The sequence below is a fragment of the Hypanus sabinus genome, unplaced genomic scaffold (genome assembly GCF_030144855.1).
Source record: "Hypanus sabinus isolate sHypSab1 unplaced genomic scaffold, sHypSab1.hap1 scaffold_93, whole genome shotgun sequence".
Classification (NCBI taxonomy): Eukaryota; Metazoa; Chordata; class Chondrichthyes; order Myliobatiformes; family Dasyatidae; genus Hypanus; species Hypanus sabinus.
In genome coordinates, this window is record NW_026781783.1 from 302,418 (window position 1) to 325,892 (window position 23,475).

Below are 23,475 nucleotides of genomic sequence, written 5' to 3' on the forward strand. Positions count from 1 at the left end.
TGATAGCTGGATATACAAAGACTAGCACAGACCCGGAATAAGGTGGATGTGGAAAGGAACTCTCCAGTACTTGGTGTGGCTAGAGCGAGAGAGCGCAGTCGCGAAATGGAAGACAGAATATTAGAATGGACGTAAAGAGTTGTTTTTTTCAGCCAAGATTGGTGAATCTGTGTAATCCTCTGCGACAGACAGCTGAAAAGGCCAAGACCGTGGGTACATTTTAAGCGAAAGTTGATAGTTTCCTGATTCGGCAGGGCACCAAATTTACGTAGAGAAGACAGGGGTTTGGAAGGAGGGAGATGAGGAGTAGCTGCAGTACCTGTGCAGTAGCTGCAAAAACAGAAATTTAACAGTAATACAAACCTCACTCAGTTCTGCACTCTATGACAAGCCCACAGAGCTGACTTAACAGAACACGGAAAATGGAGGAACACAGTTCCCAACAAACACGGCGCTGCTCACTGGAGATTTCACAGAGATTTCAAGCACCAACCATTTGCTATGAAGAGTAAGACATTAACAACCTCACATTGGACTGTGAAGACACTGCGGACTCGGGCCACACTCACCCAGCTGTGTGCGGCCGACACCTGTAAACTGGAGGAACAGAAACCTGCTAAGATAGATCGAAAGATTAGATAGATGGATAGATAGATAGATAGATAGATAGATAGATAGATAGATAGATAGATAGATAGATAGATAGATAGATAGATAGATAGATAGATAGATAGATAGATAGATAGATAGATAGATAGATAGATAGATAGATAGATAGATAGATAGATAGATAGATAGATAGATAGATAGATAGATGGATAGATAGATAGATAGATAGATAGATAGATAGATAGATAGATAGATAGATAGATAGATAGATAGATAGATAGATAGATAGATAGATAGATAGATAGATAGATAGATAGATAGATAGATAGATAGATAGATAGATAGATAGAACAGTTCTGGACCTTGTGTACATAGCTCAGAGTAGTTCCGGCACTGCACAATAGGGTGGAATACACGGGGAAACTAAACACAGTACTGAATGGATAAATATTGCTACAACTAAGCATTCTGAAGGAAGGGCATGTTTTCCTCTGCTACAAACATACTCTGTATATGTGGTCGTAACAGTTGAGTCAGCAGTTGACAAGAGGGACAATGTACTACAATATCTGGACCTTCACTACAAGGACACAGACCTACAAATTTCTCAGCACTTTGCAGTGACCACACAGAACGCTACACAGCCAAAGCAGAACTGTTCCCTTAACCACAAGTACAGCCCTAGTATTAAAGGACTGAGAAATCTGCAACCCTGATGTCCGGATAGCAGTTCATGGACACTATCGATCACCGCCCTCCCACTGGGCATCTTTCAGGGTGTAACAGAGCGTTGATAAAGGTGAACCTTGAGATGCTGTGCGCTTCAATTTTCAAAAACAAATAGTTCTTCTGAACATATAAACGAGATCTAGAGCAACATTCCCGGGAACTTTGACGATAAAAAAAAGTTACGTGCCCACACGAATTTAGCTGAGGCTTGTGGACGGATTGATGAACTTTCTTATCAGGGAGGGGGTAGTTGATTCTTTGACTCTGAGAAGAGTAGTGCAGGGACTGGTGTTAGGCCCGTTGTTATTTATCGTGTATGTTAATGAATTAGATGTGGCTGTAGATAACAAACAGAAGAGTTGCCGAACACTCCTAGCTTGGGGGTGATGTTCCCGCTAGGAACTCTATCCAAGTTTGTAACTTGATGTTTACTGGCTGGGAAATGGTCTGAAAATGGCAGATTACATTTAATACAGAGAGTTACGAAGTGGTCTGCACGGTAAGGAACAGAGGGGTTACCAGGGGTAAGGTTTTCCCACTGACAGTCGTGTGCACATGGAATGCACTGCCGACGGCAGTGGTGGAAGCGGATACAACAGGGTACTTTAAGAGCCTTTTAGACAGGTACATGGAACATAGAAAAATACAGGGCTATGTACTAGGGAAAGTGCAAGCTATTTCTAGAGTAAGTTACGCGGTCGGCACAGCAAGTGGACCGAAGGGCCTGTAATATGCTATAGATTTCTATATTATATGTTCGCTCCTTTAAGTGAATCTACTACTGGAGTACAGAGGCTTGGGAAGGAAGTTGAAATATGCAACAACTGTATGTAGCAGAAGCTATTCACTCAGAGGGTCGCGGGAGTGTGGAAGGAACTGCAAGCGTAACTAGCAGATGCGGATTCAATGGTATCATTTCAGTGTAGGTATGAGTTCGGATGAGGTGTACCCTCGGCGACACTGGGAGGCGAGGGAGGAGATTCAGGAGCCTCTGGCGACGATATTTGCATCATCAATGGGGACAGGAGAGGTTTCAACGGAGTGGAGGATTTCTAACGATGTTCCTTTATTCAAGAAATGGAGTAGAGATAGCCAGGGGAAATTATAGAACAGTGATTCTTTCCTCAGTGGCTGTTAAGTTGATGGAGAAAATCCTGAGAGGCTGGATTTATGAACACTTGGAGAGGTGTAATATGATTAGAATTAGTCCGCATGGCTTTGTCAAGGGCAGGTCGTGGCTTACGAGCCTGAGGGATTTTCTTGAGGATGTGACTAAACACATTGATGAAGGAAGGACAGTAGATGTAAAGTATATGGATTTCAGCAAGGCATTTGATAAGGAACCCCATGCAAGGCTTATTGCGAAAGTAAAGAGGTTTGGTATCCAAGGGGGCATTGCTTTGTGGTTCCATCACTGGCTTGCCCAAAAAAGACAAAGATTGGTTGTAGACGGGTTATATTCTGAATAGAGGTCGGTCACCATTGGGGTGCCTTAGGGATCTGTTCTGCGACCTTTACTCTTCGTGATTTTTATAAATAACCTGGATGAGGAAGAAGACAGATGAATTCGTACGTTTGCTGATAACACAAATGTTGGAGGTGTTGTGAATAGTGTGCAAGGCTGTCAGAGGATACTAAGGGACATTAATTGGATGCAAAACTGGGCCGAAAAGTGGCAGATGGAGTTCATTTCAGTAGGTCAAGTATAATGGCAGAATATAGTATTAATGATACAACGTTTGGCAGTGTGGAGGATCAGAAAGATCTTGGGATCGAGTCCATAGGACACTCAATGCAGCTGCGCAGGTTAACCCAGTGGTTATGAAGGCGTATGGAAAATTGGCCTTCATCAATCGTGGAATGTAATTTAGAAACCAAGCGAAAATGATGCAGCTATATAGGACCCTGGTCAGATCCCACTAGGAGTACTATGCTCAGTTTTGTTCACCTCACGACAGGAGGGATGTGGTAGACATAGAAAGGGTGCAGAGGAGATTTACAAGGATGTTGCCTGGATTGGGGAGCATGCCTTATGAAAATAGGTTGAGTGAACTCGGCGTTTTCTCCTTAGAGCGAAGGCGGATGAGAGGTAACCTGATAGAGGTGTACAAGATGATGAGACATTAATCGTGAGGCTAGCCAGAGTCTTTTTCCTAGAGCTAAAATGGTTGCCACAAGAGGACACAGGTTTAGGGTGCTGGGGAGTAGATACAGAGGAGATGTCAGATGAGTCTTTTACTCATAGAGTGGTGAGTGCGTGGAATGGGCTGCGGTAACGGTGGTGGAGGCGGATACGATAGGGTTTTCTTTCGAAAATTTTAGATAGGTATGGAGCATAGCAAAATACAGGAATATTGGTAAATCAAGTAATTTCTAAGGTGTGGACATGGTCGGCACAACTTTGTGGGCCGAAGGGCCTGTATTGTGCTGTACGTTTTCCAAGTTCTATTTTCTCTGTCTTTATAAATGGCCCCAGACGGAAGATGACAGAGGGTTTCCATAGTGAGGGGAAACAGACAGGAGATTCTGTCAGCCTGAGAGAGATCGCCGCATGGCGTGTTGCCTCTCAGTTGCCAGGGTACGGGATGTTTCGGATCGGGTGCAGAGCATTCTGAAGGGAGATGGCGACCAACCAGAAGTCTTGGTAACGTCAGTGCCAATGACAAATGTAGGAAAACGGAGGAGAAAATGAAATAATTCAAGCAATTAGGTATGAAGCTGAAAAGCAGGACCTCGAGGGTATTAATCTCAGGATCAGCCGAATTAATGTATGGCTGAGAGACTGGTTTTGCGGGGAAGGGCTTCAAATTCCTGGATCATCGGGGCCTCTTCTGCGGGAGACACGACTTGTGCAAAAAGGGCCAGTTACTACAGAACCCACAGGGTCAATATCTGAGCAGGAACATTAGATTGATCTGTTCGGGAGATGGGAACCGGAGAGATAGAGCTGAGGAAGAGGAAAACTGAAATAAAACAAGGATAGCGTGCAACAACAACAGAAATTATAGAATGAAATGGTAGGAGATGAGGCTTAATCACAGCCTGTGGCATGAGCTACAGGGCAATAGAGGCGTAGCGCATTTAAAACGGTAAACAACAAATACTGATCTGAATGTGTTATATTTGAAAGCACGCAGCATAAAGAATATAATGGACGATCTTAAAATTCAGGTACAGATTGGCAATTATGGCGTTATGGCCATCTCTGAAACTTCGCTAAAGGATGGCTGTCATTGCGAGCTGAACGTCCAATGAAATACGGAGAAAGTGGATCGGGAAAGCGAGGACAGTCGTGGACCTCAAGATAGAGAATTTGTAGAATGTCTATCGGACAACTTTAATGAAATTTGAGACTGATCTGACAGCATAGATTCCATCAACAGTTTAGCGAGGAATATTCCAGCATACAAGCAAATTCTGTTAACAAGGAGTGTGGGACAAAGTAAAAATCTTCTTTGTAGAGAATGTAGAAAGAACATATTCTTTCAAAATATCCATTGAAACCAGGTATGCGCATTTATTCATTCCTGTGTGTGCGCTCTGTCTCTCCCCAATCCTGCCACTTCTCAATTTAGCGTAATGCTGTTTGACCCGATATTAGACGAAAAAATATATATCTCTGAGTTTATTCAATTTTTGTATTCTGAGAGTCGTATAGTTTTGATTCATAGTATTTGGTTTCGATATCTTCCCTAAATCATTTTGTTTTTGAAATGATAAATCTGTTTTCTTCGTCTGATGCATATCAGGTTCTCTTTCATCTAGTTTTGTATGAAACAGGTTTCGGTTTTAATGTGTTACAATTTTCAAAATGCTTTTCTTATGTTAACCTTCTATTGACTTTATATTTGCTTAGTTTTTCCTTAGACGTTTCCTTAGATTTCATTATTGTGCTGTGCATTCTATACTATATTCGGGGACTACTTCTTTTCTTAACGTTCCTGCCATTTCAGTGTCCTCATTTCTTTACTTCGTTTTGAGTTCCTATAAATGAGTGTCTCTATTTTGGGGTCGTTGTACTCTACCGGCGTTAATGCAGCGCATTATCTAACTGTGTGTTGGTTTTCAAATCGTCAAGTTTTCCTGTACGTAGAGGAAATATAATATTATTGAGAGTGCTTAATAAGTTTTGCAAGTTACAATGACGCAATGTGTTCACATATGCAAGATCTTTTGTTGGGTCTCTTAATACACTGAAAATAGTAACAATTAAAATAACTATCAGAATGAACCTAGATTTTTTTTCCAGGGCGATTCCCTAAGACCACTATGGTTTTGCCGAACTTGACATCTGCTTCTAGTAATTTAGAATGCTCATGCTTTGATTTCCTGAGCTGACAAATCAATAAAAGAAAATTAATAATAAGTTTCTGCACCGATTTGTACGTCAGACAGATATTGTTCCAGGAAAATTTTCTCGCTTTCCAATTTAGATAGCTTTAAGATCCTTGTGGTGAATATCACAAATTACCTGACTTGGTCAAACCAAGCAGAGTCCACCGCCAAGAAGGCCCACCGGTGCCTTTACTTCCTGAGAAAGCTGAAGAAATTTGGCCTGTCCCCTAAAACCCTCACTAATTTTTATAGGTGCACCGTAGAAAGCATTCTCCTAGGGTGCATCACAACCTGGTATGGAAGTTGTCTTGTCCAAGACCGAAGAAGCTGCAGCAGATCGTGAAGCTAGCCCAGCACATCAAACAAACCAGTCTTCCGTCCTTGGACTCACTTTACACCGCACGCTGTCGGAGCAGTGCTGCCAGGATAATCAAGGACACGACACACCCAGCCAACACATTTTTTGTCCCTCTTCCCTCCTGGAGAAGGTTAAGGAGCTTGAAGATGTACGGACAGATTTGGGAACAGCTTCCTTCCAAATGTGATAAGACTGCTGAACGGATCCTGACACGGATCTGGGCCGTACTTTCCAAATATCCGAACCTGAGTTGCACTACTGTACTTTCCGCTTTCTGTTTTCTAATTATGATTTATAATTCAATTTTTTAAATTATATTTACTTCGATTTGTACAAACGTTTGTACTTCAGGGAGCGCGAAGCGCAGAATTAAATATTTCTGTAATGATTGTACGCTCCGGTATCAATTGTTTAGTGACAATAAACTAATGTAAGTAAGTAATTATAACCCTGTGCTAAGGAGAATCGTGGAGGTGATGAAAATAGATGGAGAATGGAGACAGCGATTTTGCGCCTGTGAGAAAGAGGGAGAGATCTCCAGATCAATGTTGAATTGTCCTTTTTGACATTAATATTTTTCTTTTAACGCAGATAATGTTCCCCCCCACCACTGGGGCTTAGCTATTGCTTGTTTGGTAGGTGGAGGGTAACGGTGCGTTTTGCTGCAGTAATTGGAAGAGGGGGCGGTCAATGCTTTGCTGCTGCTTGTGAATATGAGGGTCGATAAGGGGGACGCTTTCGGGTTCCAAAGTTTGTATTGACTCCCGTCCTTCCGCGTACGCTTCTGTTTCCCTGGATGTCTGAAGAACAAGAATTTGATATTGTACGTTGTGTAGAATCTTTGATATTAAATGGTGAGCAATTGGACGGCTGACTGTTGAATTTTGTTGTTCTCCAAGAAACTATGATAAGACACACGCCTACTTAGTTTCTTCAAAACTCTGACTTCAGTTTCTGACTATGATCCACGGTGCCGCCCATGAAAAAATTGCCTTAGGATTCAAGTTCCTTTAATTCTGCTCGTTGAAACGCTTTTCCTAATCCATTAGACTATGTATAACCACTCGATAGAGTCAATAGATTATGCAATTGGCCAGAAAGACATTAATTACCTTGTTAGATGTGACTCTTTTTTTCTCTCAATAACATTCGGCATTCCTGATAGAATGGTGCAATTTGCAACAGCGGGAATGAAATGAAACCGAACACTTCCGAAGACACGGCAACCGGAAATGAAATATATTTTTCTTGGTCAAAGTCAGAATAATCCCGCAGGGAGACATTATCAAGTGTTTGTCTCTTCTCTGAATTTTCAATACTTCAATACCGTTGTTTGCATAGGAAGTGATGTGCGTGAGCAGGTTTCCGATTTGTTCAATGACACCTGTACAACAGGAGATGTCGGGACCTGAAAACATGGCGAAAATGATTCCCAGATGATGTTAGACTGAGTAACATGAGGCTGCCCGATAGAGTGAAGAGCAATATAATGGATTGTCTTCTGCTTATAATGTCCAGGTGGCGAGAATTCAGGATTCCTGTAATTCAGGAATTTTTTTTTCGATTTTCGGAGCACAAATAGATGTCAAAACATCATCCTATTTGCAAAAATATTAAAACCAATGCACAAAATTACCAAAGATTACTTTTAGTCGTGTGAACGCTGCAAATGCTGCATCCAGAATAAATTCAAAATCCTATTTGAAATATTCCCAATTATAGGCCGAGGTTGAAATACAAAACATATAAAGGACGTTCTGCAAGGAAATTAGGATCTGCCTTTCTGCTGCAGGGATTGTCAGAGTTCCTGCTGTTGGTAAATAAATGATTTATGAGCTTTTTTTAACCAGTAACTTCTGTCTCACTTGCCAAACCCGTGACCTCCTCCTTCATAGCAGCATTTTTGATAAACGTTTATCATTGAGTTCTACCGGACCATTTCGGATTGGCGAAGGCCGAATGGGACGGGCCATGGAGGGTGATGGTGCTGGTGCTTCTATCAGGCCTGCACACTCTGACATACCCTTATCTCCCACGCGTTCCGTACACTTGATCTGCAGCCTTCTTCAACACTGCACTCAACCAACATGCTTGTTCACTCATCGAACAAGTCGGCCTCAACCAGTAGTTTCTGGCTTACTCTCGACCGGCATTACGTTTATCTGGTTGCAAATGGCGTTTAATTTCCCTTGGCCCTTGCTTTGTGACTTCTGGTGTTACTCTTGTTTATTATTTTCCGATCTGTTATGGAAGTTATCGCTCCCCGCTGAATCCGCTCCACTGCTCTGCTTTTGGCTCAGGCCTCCTGTGCATTTCCTAACAATTTGAACGGCAAGTGTGTTAAATGGAGAAGACGTCTCTCCGATGATATTACAGCCACTCTTGAAATGACGTGCATGATATTCTATGAAATTACATGAAATGTTTTCCCTTGATTTGAGCAGAGGTTGAGCAAAATCTGTGAGGATAAATACTCCCGTTATTAGAGATTTTTGAATTACACGCTAAACGTATCAGAACTTGTGTGAAAACGTATCATGGATGATAGGATCACTTTTAACGTAGAAGGAAGAGCGCAAAATGTCGTATTTTTTTCCTGTTAGGAACTTTAAAGGAAATAGGAAGTTAGTCAAAAATCTGATTTTTTTGTTCGCCTGTTATGACTAAAAGTTGGTAAATAAAACTGGTGGAAGGAAGACAAAGTGGCGTAGGCGTAAACGTCCTTTGGCTTGTTTAGCTTTCTTCGCGTGGTTTCCCTCCAGTATTCAAAGGGTCAGACCACTGAATGGCTGATTGGTATTCTTTATAATCTATCTTTCCCTGATTTACTTCAGGTAGTTGATGAGTAGATTGCATATCATACGGATAAATCTTTGCTTTTTACGGACGTCAATCCTTCCACGGTGCGTTATTCCTTTCTAAAGACATGCAGCTGTTGAATCAGAAAGGAAAACAGAAGAAATGAATCTTAAAATAATTTGATGTTACCAGAACCCTTTCATGATCCCACACCAGAGTGATTAAAAAAATAGAGATCCGGAGTATGGCACCCGATACTACTCCCTTGGATGCAAGAAATAGGGTAGGAGGGCAGGATTTATCCAGATGCATCAGTCCCGTATTTCGAACTGACCTTGTATATATCGACAAGTAAAATAAACTCATTTGTAAAAGTTGTGATTTTGCATAATTTGCCCTTCATGAAAGACCACAGAAATCCACCTGCCACAAGTGGCATCGAAATCGGAAACGAAGGACAGCTCATGCACAGAATCACAGAAGCTATTGATGTTCCAGTTCTTAATGTAAATAGTCTGTGCAATCGGAAGTAGAAACAGCGGCCCGAGCTGCTCTTAGTATCAATGCTATCCTCATTTTCTCCCTTTTAAAACCTTATCCAGTTAAACCGTTCCTATCCATGGTCTGTACAATTACATTTTGAATGTTCTGAAAGTGTGCACCTCAAACATATCCTCGGGCAGCTCATCCCCTACACTTACTCACGTCACTGGTCAAAGGTGGTCCCTCCAATTCTTATTAATTCTTCCTCGTCACCTTAAATCAATGCCCATTAGTAACAAATTGTATCTGGTATGTGCAGAGAGAACAGTATGATTAGTCTGTTCAGTGATGGGCCTGGATTATAAATGTCGTCATCATCATGATCAGCAATGCCATTGTCAGTGTGTGGCAGTAATTGTTATTGACAGATGACAAATTTACAGTCGTAATTGACAGAAAGCTATCTCCATTTGTGCAGGGTACTATAAATGTCATTAATAGTAGACATTTGTGGTATTTCTACGTTTTATTTGTTGCAAGGGGGCGGCCATTGACAAATAAATACATAACCAATATATTCTGATATCCAGTTGCAGTTATCCAGTTTCTGACTCTGAAGCCTGTGACTATTCACACGATCAATGCCTCTCATCCTTTTACACACTTCTATCAGGTTACCGCTCATCGTCCGTCTCTCCAAGTAAAAATACCGAGTCCGCTCAACCTATTTTCATAAGGCATGCTCCCTAATCCTGGCAAATCTTTGTAAATCTCCTCTGCAGCCTTTCTATGGTTTCCACATCCTTCCTGTAGCTGGACAAATGGAAAAAAAAAAAGCATCTTCATGTTTTAACCTAACACAACTCTGGCACTACTCCTCCATAACTTCATCCGTCTTCAACGAATCTTACAACGATAGAATTTCCAGCACAGCCGCCAGCGCCTTCTGCGGTTTCTGCAAGTATCCCGTCACCCCCTTGTCCACTAACCCTTCCTACTAATCACTTTTCTGGCATTATTATCACTGCAAACATTACAAGACCATTACCTGCATCAACTCGTCATCCCTCAATTCACATTGGTCCAGGCAGCATCACCAGCGTCTGGACCAATGACCACAGATGCATGGGACCTCGCCATCTCAGAGTCCCCGTGTGAGTCAGATACCTGCTTTGCCTAGAAATACATCTACGTTCATCACTGCTCTTTTCTACCTCTTCCCATTCGTCACTGGAAAGGCTGCAATCCTGTGAAAGAGAAGTTAATCATTGCCATCGGAGGAGCAATTGGAGACAGATAATAATTGATGCCTTGGTAACAACACAAATACCGCAGAAATCAACAAAACTAGTACAAGTGTTGATGTATTGACCAATGAACCGTATGTATTGATTAATGCCGTACTGCACAATGAAATGGCAGAGTAGGAAATGAAATGGCTTGCTGTCGCAGCAAATGTCAACTGTTTTTGAAATACTGATAGAAAGCAATTTAAAAGAAACTGTGTATCACGCGGGCAGACCAGCGCCGTCATCCTCACAAATCATATTCAAAGTGTGAAAGGGAAATGCGTACTATCAGCTCTGAGATGTTCTCAAAAAAAGCCGAAGGCCACGCATCAGTACGTGTTCCCCAATGGATACCGAGTGGTGAGTCAGCCCACAGTGATGATACCAATTCTTCATATCACGCATCGATACCAGCTCCACAATGCATACAGAGTGGTGTCAGTCCATAGTGATGATACTAGCTCCGCACATCGCGCATCGATACCAGCTACACAATGCATACAGAGTGGTGAGTCAGCCCATAGTGATGATACTAGCTCCGCACATCGCGCATCGATACCAGCTCCACGATGGATACAGAGAGGCGAGTCATCCTCCAGTAATGCCAGTTCCACCATAGATACAGAAGTGAGACTCTCTCTAGTCAACTGAGGACTGCACAGTGGTACAGGTTCCAACCTGGATTGAGACTGGCGAGACTTTGTTTTTCCAATAAGCCGAGTGCTACCCAACGGTACTAGTTCCACAGTAGGCACGGAGTAGTGTAGGTTTCAGGATCAGAATGAATTAAGCTTGAAAGTTGAGCTTGAACACATCCTCTATTCTGCAAATAATTAGATTGGTGACCAAAATGAGAAGACATTGAATGCGGAAAAAGGACAGAGATAATCATGAAGGCACAGATTATTACTACAGAGAAATAGGCTCTTCCGTCCATCTAGGTCATCCCTCTGTGATCTTCTACCTCACCCCACTTATCTGCACCCTCCGTCCCTCTCTCATCCAAGTACCGACACAACCTTCACTGTAACGATACAATTGAATCCGAATCTACCAGTTCCGCTTGCAGTTCATTCCACATTCGCTCGACTCTCCGAGTGAATAGCTTCTACTACATATACTGCTTTCACATTTCAACTTTCTCCCCGAGCATATGAACTCAAGTTGTAGATTCACTCTAACGATGGAATATAAAACATATTGCATATGGTCCATTTTGCCGGCCTTTCAGTCCACAACGTTGTGCCGAATATGACAATACTCAAGAAACTCCTTAGACTTTCCCGCGCGCATAGCCCTTTATATTTCTAACAGTTATGCATCTGCCTAAAAGACTCTTAAAATACCCTATTGAATCCGCATCCACTACCGCCACTGGCACTGCATTCAAAGCACACACCATTTTCTGTGTGAAAAAAAAAAACTTGCCCCGGCATTTATTATGTACCTATTGTCAAGCAGTTTAAATCTAAACCCTGTTGTGTTAGCCAGTTCGACCCTGGGGCAAAAACTCAGACTATCCACCCGATCAATCACATTCATCGTATACACCTCTGTCAGATCACCGCTCATCCTCTGTCACTACAAGGAGAAAATGCCCTGTTCTCCTAAGGTACGACGTCCATTCCAGGCAACACCCTTGTAAATCTCCCTGCACTCCCTCTTTGGTATCCACGCACCCTCTCTATAGAGTCAATTGTATGGATCTTGAATGGGGAAAATCTGCGTGTTCATTTCCCGAACTATTCCTTTCAAATTATCGCTGGGAATTTTGAAGCTCATCGAAATTACTAAAGCAAGCGACAAAAAAACATCGTATCTTCCACTTCAATGAATTGTACCCTCTTTTACTGGCCGAGCTGATATCCTGCCCTCAACGTCAGAAACGAATGTGGCCCGCAGAATGGGACAAAACGAGATCCGTTTGAAATTGATTGCCCATGTTGATTGTTCCGCATGATTGTCCACGTTAGAAACAACACTGACTAGAAAATGCCGCATTTGAGCAGCTGACCTCAGTCGTCTTGGAAAGTACATTGGAAAGGTTAGTATTATAATTTGTTTAGAAGTTAACAACTTGTAACATCCACTGGGGATCCGATTTCATGGCAGAGTTACAGAGTGAGATATACAATTTAATGTAACTGTCCCTCATTCGACAGATGCTATAACCACGCTAATTGCCCCAGTGGAATTACTCTTAATTGCATATAACTCTGAACTACATGAACAATTGGAAGCTCCCGAGCAACTGACGGGATATGGGGTATCCAGCGATTTACTACACCGCCAGCGTTTTCTATCCTGCAATTGTAGCGATCGGTATCCCTTGTAAGATACTGGAGCTGGTACTCTATGTATGGTGCCGTCATCATCTTGCTTTCGATAGATTGTACTGTTTGGTCATTTACTGAGCACAGAAGCTAACTTCGACTGAAATGTGTTTCCAGAATTGTGGATTCAAGCATCTGATGGTTTTGTTATTCAGTCTCCATATTGTTTCTATGTGATTTTTTAAATTATTTGTTTCGTCAATTACGTTGGTGGCGATATTGGTAAAATTACCTAGTTTCACCTTGCTCGGATTTCTGAAACGACAGTGGTCGTTTTTCTAGATCAGTAGCTTTTTCAACTGTCCAGCCAGTCGAATATCTACACTCAGGTCTGTTCTTCCATAAAAATTTAGATTGTAACTTATGCATTAAATCTCATGATTTCATCACAAATAACCCGTACAGCTATTTCACCTCAAACAATGGAAATGGTCTTGTTTATGCAGCGATCGACCTTCACCGGCTCGTGATACGGGGAAATCAGATGTCCGGACCTAATCTGTTGGAAAGTCGCCAACCCACTGGTAATTCTGTCCGTTATTGTCCGGCCAGTGTGCACGGACAGAGTTCGCACAAATTGATCTTTTTGCTTCTTACTTTCTAAAATAATCATATCCTGCATAGCATTGAAATAAAAAGTAGTATTCGGACATTTGCAGCTATTAATTCTGTATTCTTTTTATTTCTTTCTTTCCAAATTTCTTGTAGTTAATTTAACGGCGATTGTGATCCTGTCTCGGGGGAAATGCGGACTCTCCAAATGCATCACCCGTTACCTGGTTGGAATGGCAGCAGTGGATATGTTCGTAGTTATATTTTTCTCTTTAGTGGAACAGACCAACAACATCTACATTTATTCCAGCTCCCTGCTCATCACTCCTGTATGCACAGTGACAGGCGTATCACTTATTATATCGAGGGACTGTTCTGTTTGGTTTACGGTCAGTTTTACCTTTGATCGTTTCATCGCAATATGTTGTCGAAATCTGCGGGATCGATACTGCACTGAGAGAACAGCAACGGTGGTTATGGTGACCGTGGTTATAGTGAGTTGCGGGAAAAGTGCCCCATTTTACTTTGTTGTTGAACCTTACGTCATTATTGACAACATACCGTGGCGTTGTGCCCTCACGGATGCATACGCTACTTTACCCGTGTGGAAAGGAATGGAAATACTAGATAGCATTTTAACACCATTGCTGCCAATCGGCTTAATTCTTATCTTCAATGGGTTAACAGTCAGACATATAATTGCGGCAAATAGAGTTCGCAGAGGGCTTCGGAAGAGCACCGACAAACAGAAAGACACCGAGGTGGAAACACGCAAAAAATCGATGATTTTGTTGTTTGCAATTTCAGCTAAATTCATATTGCTTTGGATGCCCTATACAGTTCATGCCCTGAAATGGCAAGTGGAAAATTACTATTACCTGGACAGATATTTGAGTTCCCCAGTATATATACTACAGCAATGTGGTTACATGTTGCAGACTCTCAGTGTGTGCACTAATACGTGTGTCTATACACTGCTACAGAGGAAATTCAGACAAGAGCTGAAGAATGGAATGAAGTACGTTTTTACGTTAAATGGCCATCTGTGTAGATAACACCCACTCCGATTGCAATTCAGCGGAGTTTTAGATTAAAACTGTTTAAAATTCCGTAAACTTAGCAAACATGTGTTAAAGTCAAGCAATCATGTACCTGGTCACCCTGAAATGATTAAATTCCAAACTGTCGCAGAGATTCAACAACTACCTGGGAAAATTTACCACAGCATGTAAGACAGGACCCACAGGATCCGGGACGGCTTCTTCCACCGGGACATCAAACTGATTACCTCACGCTGCTTTGAGTGTTTTCTATGTTACATTGACAATTCTGTTTCTTATAACTTATTATAAATTACTAGGATTGAACTTTACACATTTAGACGGAGATATAACTTCAAGATTTTTATTCGTCATGTATGTGAAAGATGTAAAAAATAAAGTTAATTCAATCAGAAGGGGAGGGACAATTTCCGGACATCTCGGGGTTCAAATGTTTCAAAATGCTCATGGTCAGGTAAAAGAAAATAAATGGAAAGCATTTTAAACACAAGAAGAGTGCGATAGTATTCGAGCTGCGGAAAGGTGGGATTGTATGTTAATAGACTGTGAGTGGAACTCAGAAGTAGGAAGGGAAAGAACACTCGTTTGAGAGTATTCTGTACAGAGCTCCCATCACCAAAGTGGAAAAGCAACACAGAGAGAGAGTGACAGATCGGGAGAAAGATTTTGCACGGGTTCTTGCATTAACACGGTTGTTGTCTCTGGCAACTTAAACATAAATAATATTCATTGATAATTCCTCTATTTAAAAGGTTTAGATGCGACACAATTTCTCAGTTGTGTACAGGAAGGAGACCTGGCACAAATAGCGGGCAGGCAGACTCGTGAACGTTCCATGTTTTGCTAATACCAGAAAGTGAAATGTGCCGGGTAACTGATCTCTCCGCGTGTCAGCATTTCAGAACGATGGAGCAAAGCTATTCGACATACCTTTCACTGGGATAGCAGCAGACAATATGGAATGCACTTTGTTTATGCTATTGTGTAGGAAGGTGGGAGCCGAATTAGGGAAGCGATGCAAATCTTCAAATGCAGAAGAGAAATATGGAGATTGTTCATGGAGCACTTTATTGGGGTTCAGCATTGGCTTGTTTAATTGAGGCAAGAACCGGATGGCCCCGTAAAGTAACCCTAATTGATAAGAGATGTAAACACCTCTTCAAGAAGAAGTAATAAATAAACTCAAGGTTTTGGAAGAAAGGATCAGGCAGGGCAATGGAACTTCACAATGTAACTAGGAGGGAATGAGCAATGGACTTAGAAGAATTAAAGTGGGACATGGGAAGGCATAGGAAGACCGTGTTAAGGTAGGTGAGAAACAGGAGGATGACGACAGAGAGAGAGTCGAAGAGATAAGACACAAAAGAGGAAACATGTGTTTGGAGTGCAAGGAGGTAGTGAAAGTCCTTTATAATATTTTTCTTCGGTATTCACCAGTGAGTGAAAGAAGGCAGGTGAGCTGGGACATGCAGACGCTTAGAATTACGAACTGGAAAGTGTGAATACATGAATATAAATCATTTCCTGGCGCTAGAAGGTATGCAATCCAGGTAATTAGAGAAATCTGGTGTCCTGACAATGCGTCTCGGCCCGAAACGTCGACAGCGCTTCTCCCTATAGATGCTACCTGGTCTGCTGTGTTCCCCCATCATTTTGTGCGTGTTGTTGTTTGAATTTCCGGCATCTGCAGATTTCCTCGTGAAAGCTGGTAAAGATGGTTTACATGTGACTGGAAGGGATGAAATGATGGAAGGTGGGAACGTTCCATTATTAATCAAAGAGACAAACACCGACGTAGGATGTCTCACAAGTTTCCTCACATGAAGCCAGGCAAGTAGAGATTAGAAATAAAAAAATAGCAATCATGTTGCTGGAATTATACACTAAATATCACATCAGTTGGTGGGAGATGGAGAAATATATCTCCTTGTAAATCAAACAGAGATGTCATGGGAACTGGGTTGCAGCAAATGTGCATTTCAACAAAATTAATTGAATCAACATTGTTTAAAAGTGTGAGGAGTGGAATTTTTCAAATGCGCTCTGGAGAGCTTCTGTGCCTGTGCCTTGGTAGTAATATTCATGCAGGGCAGGGAGTGGGTGAAGCGTCAGGGAACGAGGGATTTGAGACTTACCAGTACAGAATTTAAGATGTTTTAAATCAGTCCGGGATGTGGACATCATGTTGAAAATATTTAAGTCATTGTTGAGATCACAAAGAATTTTGCACAGTTCTATCACCTATTTATATAAGTATGTCATTAATCTGCAAAGGGGCAGAAAGTTAAGAATAGCCTGGAAATTAAGGCACATTATATTATCATACAGAATATCTGGTAGATGTGTATGTGGAGATGTTACCTGCAGGTACCTCCACATTTGGGAAATAGGAGTCATTTCAGAGCGATGTAGTGAGAGTTCAGGTTCACCATATTCCTCTAAGGATGAAGGACAAGTATGGCAAATTCAGATATTCCTGGGTGTTCAGGGGGACTGGAGGTTTCACTGAAACAATACGAAGCATGTGGTGGGGAAAGAACACTGAAGACTGCGGAGGACTTTTAGTAGAACAGAGAGTGTAGGACGGAGAATGAAGGTGAATGGAGACCAATGTTAAGGAGACACGGGGAACAACATTTTCAACATAGGAAGTTATTTTATGTGGCAAAAGCTACCAACGAAACTGGTGGAGTGGTTTCAATTCCTGGTTCAAAGGACATTTCAACAGGATCACGGGAATGACTAGTTCATTGGAATATGGAGAAAATGCGGGCAAACGGGACGAGCTCAGGTAGATTGGATCAGACGGTTGAAGGACTTCTTCTATGAATCCATGCAGAGGTTTGTGCAACATGACGCTTAAGCAAAGGACTGTGCAGTTTAAAGAGCATCGGAAGAAGTACTTCTTCTTTCATACAGAGCGTGTTTACAATCTGGAACACAGTGCTTGAGGAGATGATGCAAGCAGCTTTTTATAGCATTTGAATCCCAATCGCATCAACGCTGCCTAAGTGTTCGATCAAATAGAAGCATGGAAAACCTACAAGCACAATACAGCCCGTTCGTCCCAAAAAGCTGTGTCGAACATGTCTTTACTTGAGAAATACCGAGTCATACCTCTAGCCCTCAATTGTTCTAAACTCCATTCACCACTCTCTGCGTAAAGAAAAACTTATGCCTGACATCTGTTCTGTACCTGCTTCCAAACACCTTTAAACTATGCCCTCTTGAGCAACGTGAAGCGATATGATGTACCGAATAAACAGAGTGAGTCCCAGCAGTTTTGTTGATTTGGTTTTGTTCGTTAAAGATTGGTCCAACTCACTGGAACCCCGGTATTCCGTGACTAACAAGCATAGTCATTGTTCCAGAAAAGCTCCCTCAGTGACATTTCAGTCACGTGATCAGCTGTATTTCCAGAGAGGAGGTCGAGTATTGCTCCCTGTCTAGTTGGGCCAACTAGTTGGAGTAGACTTTCTTGGAGATATTTAATAAATTGTGCCCCATCCAATCCGTTTGTCAATGACAGCTGCAATGAAAGTAAACTTAATATCAAAGTATGTTTCTGTCATGCCATGCTAACCTGTGATTACTCCATTTAACCTAGCGAGCTGATCCACGATTTCATCAAGACTGTTCCATTACCCACTCAGTCCCAATGCCCTGCCTTCTCCCGTAACTATTCATGCCCCAACTAATCAAGAACCCATCAAACTCTGCGTTAAATATATCCAATCATCTGGCCTCCACAAAAGTCTCTAGTAATGAATTAGAAAGATACACCACACTCTGTCAACATAAATTAATCGTATCTGTGTTCTAAATGGACGTCCCTATTTTCTGAGGCTGTGCCATCTGTATCTCGACTCACCCACCACAGGAAACATCCTCTCGACATTCGCTCTATTGAAACCTTTCAGCATTTGATAAGTTTCAATGAGATCCCCTCCCCCTCTACCCTTTCCCTTTCTCCGATTGTCCACTCTTCTGTCCTATCAGATTCTTGCATCTCCAAACCTTTACCTAACCTCCATTTCCAACCTCTCGGCTTCAATTATTAATTTCTGGCATGCATCTTTGCCCTCTGCCTGTTCAGGTATTTTCCCACCTTCTTCCCGGATCTGCAGAAGAGTCTCGGCCTGAAACGTCGATTGTTTACACTTTTCCATAGATGCTGCTTCACCTGCTGAGTTCCTCCAATATTTTCTGCGTTTTGCTTTGGATTCCCAGCATACGCATATTTTCTCGTGTTTGCAATGCCTTCTCAAATTCCAAGTACACAACATCCACCGATTCTTCTTTGTCTACCCTATATCTTCAAAGAAGTCCAACAAAGTTGTCTAGCAAAATTTTCCGTTAAGGAAACCATGCTGACTTCGTCCTATTTTATTAAATGCTTCCAGGTTTGCTTAACAATCGACTCCAACTTCTTCCCGACCACTGTAGTCAGATGAAATGGCCTATAAACTCCTTTCTTTCTGCTCTCCTCTTTCCTGAAGAATGGATTGGTATTTGCAAATTTACCATCCTCCAGCTCCATCCCAGAGTCTCATAATTCTCGTATAGTCATCACTAATGCCTCCACAATCTGTTCAGCTACCTTTATCAGAAGGCTGGGATGTAAACCATCCGTTCCAGGTGATGTATCTACATTCAGAACTTTATGATTCCCATGCACCTTCCCCATGGTCATGGCAACTTCACTCACTTCTGCTCCATGACAAATGTCGAAAAGACTGCAAACTGTGCAAACGAAAAAAAAATAATAATAATTATTATTATTATGGGTAATCCATTTTAACAGTCTCGACATTATAAAACAGGATACAGACAAGCAAGAACTACTTGCTAACTGAACGTACAGTGGCCATTCCTAACACTCATAACATAGTGAATTTAATAAATGAAAAGCAGCAGAAATATGCCGAATTAAAACAAGAAATTGAAAGACTAAAAATCCTGAACAAGGTATAATTTGCCCCAACAGTAATGTCTATATCTAGTATCATCTAAGCATCTCTTCACAATAGCATATCTACCCAGATAGACACAGCAAAACTGATGTAACTTCCTGAAATTACCAATGCTATTAGAACACAATTAAAAGTCCGCAAGCTCCTAGCAATTGAGAAATGAGTGGGCTTGTCTATGTCCGTACTTCATGTTTTACCAGCTTAAGCTGAGAAAACGAATAGACGATAGATATCATGAATATGACTTCTAGAGTCATTACGATTGTCCGTATTTTGTGAATCAGTTCGGTGTTCGTGAATGTGAAGTTATCCATCCCACCACCCGAATCTTAAAGCTGAAGGATAGTACATAATGTGCGCTGTGAAAGTACCAGACACTTAATGTTTACAATGTTTAGAAGATATTTGTACAGGTACATCGTTAGGAGAATTTGAGGGGGACATAGGCCTAATAGAAATTAATGGCACTAATTGAGAAGGAGTTCAATCCAGGTATGTGTGACGCGGTTCATTTTGGTAGGTCAACTATGATGGCAGTGTACAACATTAATAGCAGGACTCTTGGCTGTGTGGCGGATCAGAAAGATTGTTGGGTCCGGATCCATTGGACACTCAAAGCTTCTGCGGAGGTTGACCCTGTGGGTAAAAGGCGTAAAGGACATTGGCCTTCATCAGTCGTGGGATCGAGTTTAAGGGCCGAGACCTACTATTAAATCTGGAATGAACAACCTGACTAATCAATGCTTTACGAAGTCCATTATGGTCTTTCACTTTTAAATGTGTCTCTTGTAGAAATGCAATATCTGCTTTTGATTGCTTCAGATGAGAGAAAACGTTATCTCTTTTTAACAGGACCACTGAGCCCCTTTACTTTCCAGAAAAGGATCCTCGCAGCGTGGCCTCCATCTGCAGCCCTCATGTTAAATATATCAAAAGACACACAGGGCCCACAATCCAAAACAATGCGAGGGCACAACTACTCGCAATACGCACAACGAAAAGACAGTCTGGCCAATCCGTAACACACAAAAGAACTAGCTACAATGTAAATTCCCCCCAAAAACTCTCCCAACCCTTCACACAAACAAGAAAAAAACGATTAATCCTCGAAACCTAGATCTACCTCCCCAACTGAGGATGATCGCAGGCAATACAAACAAAAGCTACCAGTGTTTTCCCCACAAACCCAACCTTCAAACTAATCTAGGACGGCTTACCTCCTTAGAATTTATTCCAAAACTTATTCTACTTTTTTATATAGGCTGAAGATAACTAAGCGAATCCTCTCCAAGTCATTGGGTAGCGCACGTCCAACAGCGTGCATCGGCGCCATTACTGTAACATCAACTTTTTTGCTCGAAGCCTTGTTATCGTTTTCCCCTGTTTTACATCGAAGCTGCATTTTGTTTGCCACGTCCAGGTCCAGCAACTTCCCGGGTTGTTCAAAATGCTCAGTTATATCGAGCATACGACAACGAAGAACAGGTAGTTTTGAATAAAAATCGGGAGCCACACTTACACGCACCTACTCCCTCCATGCTCAACCCGGAAGTCACCCAACCCTGAGCATTCTGACTGTAATAACTCATTCAGGTTGGAATGATGATGCAGACCTTTCTGCAACTTCTCTTATGTTCTTGTGAGAATTGTCAAATCTTCGGTTTCATCCACAATCATATTTTTGGACCTTATAGTCTACTTACCAACATCTAACTGTAAAGCAGAGATGCCGGTATAATTGAACCTCAAACCCAATGTTTTCAGATTCAGTCCTGTATATAAACGATTATTTCTCCGCTTCCCTAAATGTGAAAACAATTAGTCTTCCAGGCATTATTATCCATCCAAACAAACGTTCTTCCCAAATTCTTGCCGAAACGCGTCTCACGCGTCTTCGAATTGTAAATTTTTAACAGCTTCATTTTCCACAGAAGATCCCTAACCTGAGAAAACTGTAACACTCTTGCTTTCATTTCCGATTGGCAGGAGGATATGCGAGTACGTGTGTATATAACTTTGCTTACAAATCAGGCATTCATTCCCTTCTCAAACACAACTCAAAAATTGTCAGAGGTGGCCGAGTGTTCTAAGGCACCAGACTCAAGGAATGAAAGCTCTTCCGACAAACGGTAGGGATCTGGTCTCCATCTGGGGTCGTGCGATCGAATCCCACTCCTGACAAAATTTGTCTTTAATTATTGAATCGAGATAATGTTATTTCTGCAAACACAACCTGGGTTGTTGAAGTGGATTAGCAAAACGGTTGGAGGATATTTTTTTTTTTTTGTTTTTGAGACTGTTCTTCGCATTAGAACAGATCACTGTATAGCGAATTCTGGTAAGTGATTTATTCAGAAACAATTTCACGGTGAAGGATCTTGGCAACGTCGACACTTTACGCTTTTCCACAGATGCTGCCTGGTCTGCTGTGTTTCTCCTGGCATGCTCAGCTATTCAATATAAAATAGTTTTTAAAGTGAAATGTTTGTTTGTCGGAATATTCAATAGATGGGCACGTGAGCGTACATTATCACCTGTTGATCAAAGGTCTGATTGGTAGTAACTGGTGGTGATGCGAGTCCTGAGGCTCTTGTCCCATCTACCCGATGGCAGCAGCGCACAAAGAGCATGCTCAGACGACCTCAGACCTCAGACCTCAGACGGTGGATGCTGTTTTCCTATGACAAGGTTTTATGTGGGTGTGTTTAATGTTTGGGAGTGCTTTTCCCATGATATACTGGGACAAATTCACTAACTTTGTTTTAAGATTTTCCTTCAAAGGTATGGCATTTCCGTATCACGTCTTGATGCAGACAGATAATATACTCTCTATGACACATCTATATAAGTTCATCTAGGTTTTTGATGCCATGCTGAATCACCGCAGTCTCCTAAGAAAGTAAAGAGTTATATCAGCAATTTAAAGTTACTGACGCGCCCCGCCTTTGATGCTCCAAGGAGAATTGTCACAAGGACCTCTGGTTTTCCCTCTGCTGAAGACAACAATCAGTCCTTGGTCTTGCCAACACTGAGTGACAGGGTGTTGGCACATCTTCTTTAAAACGATACCCTCTTAGTTGAATTGTATGCCCTAAGCGTGGATCGTTTTAGAACATGTAAACCCTGCAATGGAGATAACTTCTGCATGCTATACCATTATCTATGCCTCAAAATCTAAGAACCCTCTATCACATTCCCCCTCACCTCCGATGCTCCAGAGAAAAACTAAAAGCTTGTACAAATTTTCGTTAAAATTTAGACAAACCGTCTAAATCAGGTCGCATCTTGGAGATGCTTTTATGCACACTCTCCGAAACCTCGTCATCCTTTCTCTGGAGGATGGCCTGAACGGGGTGCAGCACAATTCCAGTGCTGTGATGCTGTACGCTCTAATTTCGCACATGTTCGGCAAACTGAGAAAATGCATCACGTCCATATTCATTTAAAATCCCAAGATATAGTGTATGTTTGTATGTATACCCTCTCATCAAAACAGTCATTCCCACTATTCCGAAGTACAGCTATTTATCTCGCATGCGGAGACAGTAATGCAGGGCGGTCAGGGTGGCCGAGTGCTAAGGCGCCAGACTTAAGGCGGGACAAACGCTTCCTAGTTTACGCGAGTATTCTGGTCTCCAAATGGAGGCGTGGGTTCGAACACCACTCCTGACAAATACACTATTTTTCACGTGATATTTTTAAAATGCAATCACTGTAATTTTACTGCAGCGATCAAGGCATGGTCTGTTTGGAAGTATGAGAAAAAAGCAACTAAGATTAAGATTTTGTTTTACTCACAACCGAGAGCAGAACTACGGGTCACATTACATGGGATTCAGGCTGCGGAGTTTTATGAGAAAAAGGTCTTGTTGAAGAGTGTCTGAGTAACCATCTCAGCCGTGGCTGTTGTTTGGACAGAATGACAACGGGGCCATTCAGACATATTGTTGGACT

At 41.9% G+C, this 23,475-nt stretch overlaps 1 non-coding gene across 1 annotated transcript; it reads left to right on the forward strand.

Annotated features, from left to right (window-relative positions):
- The first annotated feature begins 23,079 nt into the window (after positions 1–23,079).
- trnal-uaa (transfer RNA leucine (anticodon UAA)) lies at positions 23,080–23,193 on the forward strand. The gene is made up of 2 exons: positions 23,080–23,115; positions 23,148–23,193. It is a non-coding gene; the product is annotated as a tRNA-Leu (tRNA).
- The last annotated feature ends 282 nt before the right edge of the window (positions 23,194–23,475 follow it).